Genomic DNA, 2,284 nt, shown 5'->3' with positions numbered 1-2,284 from the left:
TAAGAGCCGTTTTTCAATATATATATTATTATTTGGAGGAAGTTTCAATTTATAAGTGTCATTCTTCACAACACTCTAATAATATATCAAAAGACAAAAGAAACACGCGGACAGAAAATCCACGAAAGGCCACGAACGACGGATTAACATAAAGCAAGAAAGAAAAAAGCTACTAATGCTATTTCAATCTTCCAATTCAAACGGAAAATATTTCTCATTTTCATAAATGCAGGCAATGTATAAATCGCTACATTCGAAACAATGCCAAAGCTTAGAATACTTTATGTAAATATATAGTTTTCAAACGGATATAATAATGATGAATGCGATCTATGATTATATAAAAGTATTTAGGAGAAATTATAGTTATATCACAAATTAGAGTTTTAAATTGAAGTTCAAATATGTATGTAGGTTGTTTAATTGATTAATGCAAAATATCAGGAATGCTTAATCACTTATATATTGTTCCATCTTATTCATCGGGTAACGATCTCGATACAATAGGATGGGAAAGAAAAAAATAAAAAAGAAATAAGGAATAAGTTTCTATGATGTGAGAATATGTTTGGTTCTCTGAAAGAAAGACTTGTAAGTGTATGTACAACTTCCTTGATATTGCCTTTAAAAAAAAGTAAGAAGACTAGGATTGGGTTTGTTGTTTGTAGATAAGGGGAGAGAGGGAGAAAAAATTCTTATGTTTGATTGCCTCAAGATTGCTTGCGCGTTGAGTGCCTCACCTGACGCGATTGTAGCGCCGTTTGGCTTCGTAGGTTCGCTTGCCTTTGTCGGCGGTGAACTGATCGATTCCTGCCCAAGGAGGGAGGATGTCCCTGGTCTATTTGTGTATTCCGTAGTGTAAAAATACGTCTATTAATGGGTCGTGTTGAATTCAATCTTGACTTGATTTATAGTTTCCTCCTTTCTTCAGTGAGGATTTGGTGTGGAATTAACATTGAAAGCAAGAATAAGGAGTTAGTGCTGTGTATTTGTTTCGTGTGTTTTTCTAAAAAGAAGTACTGTGAGAAGATGAGTGTCACGTTGACCGGAAAATGACGAAACTGTATAAGTGAGCCCAGTTAAAGTTTTCTTTAAGATTGAAGCTTATTTAGTAGCCTCTCTTTATTTTTGAACCAGCTTTTAAAGTTTTTGGTAACCTGCTGGATTTGGAAAGTACTTTAGATCTTGGTTTTGGAATCTTTTTGTCATTTGACAAGGTAAAGAATGTTTTGTGAGTGACATACGTAAGAAAGTCACATGAGACACTTACGCCTAAGTTTGGCGCAATCTTTGGATTTCCCTAATCAAAAAAAGAGAAAAAAATAGTTTCATTTAGCTTAAATTTCTTGAAAGGAGGAATGTGAATAAGGGAGATTCAAGAGAGAACTGTCTTGGATATCCTGCCTAAGACGGCTTAATCCTTGCAAGGTAATGGTCTCTGAATGTATTATTCCCCGTAGTACTCGTTGTGTGTGCTCTTTTTACAATCTGTCTAAATGGTGGAATGTCGATGCAGGAGATGCATGTGTGAGCAGAAGTTAATTTGGTTTGTTAAAAATAAGCTTGGTCATACTACCGTGTTAAAGGTCTCTCGCACTTTATATTGTGAGAGTTCTGCTGACCAAGTGGATATCGAAGAACAGCTAATTGCTCGAACATACAAAGTGATGAAAATTGGGCCTGAGTATTATTAGCGTTGTTCTGGTTTATTCATTGTGCTAAGATTCTTGTTGTTCTTGTTGAAAGAGAGAGCTAACTGTTCTACTGGTCGCATGACAAGAACATAAGAAATTTTACTTTGCTTGTTTCAATTGACCTAAGTCTTGGTCGGGAATTGGAAGCAATTTAACACAGTTAATTTATCATCCACGCAATATATCTCAACTTATGTATACTCTTATTAAAAGTTTATCTTTGAAAATATTTATTGGCAATATATCCCAAGTTATGTATATTTTCATTAAAAAGTTTATCTATGGCCAAAGGTAAAATACATTTAAGTACACACAAAATACACAAAAACACAATTGGTCATAATTTCCATTCGAAAGTAAAAGTGTATTGGATGTAGGGAATCTCCTAATCACAAAAGGTCCGATCCATTTATCGCTGAGCGACTTTGATATCTTTTCTCTTATGGACGATATTTTATGACTTCTAACTAAAACTCTGTCATTCATTTGAACAACAACTGGTCGTCTACGTTGATTCATCAGTTTTTCCTCCTGTACCGAGCCTTGTTCATATTGGATAAAGCATTCTTCCATAACTCCTTACCTCATTT

This window comes from Thermobia domestica, chromosome 6 (genome assembly GCF_964235325.1).
Source record: "Thermobia domestica chromosome 6, izTheDome1.hap1.1, whole genome shotgun sequence".
In the NCBI taxonomy this organism is placed as follows: Eukaryota; Metazoa; Arthropoda; class Insecta; order Zygentoma; family Lepismatidae; genus Thermobia; species Thermobia domestica.
The sequence above is the reverse complement of the archived record's forward strand: the minus strand, read 5'-3'. Positions refer to the sequence as shown.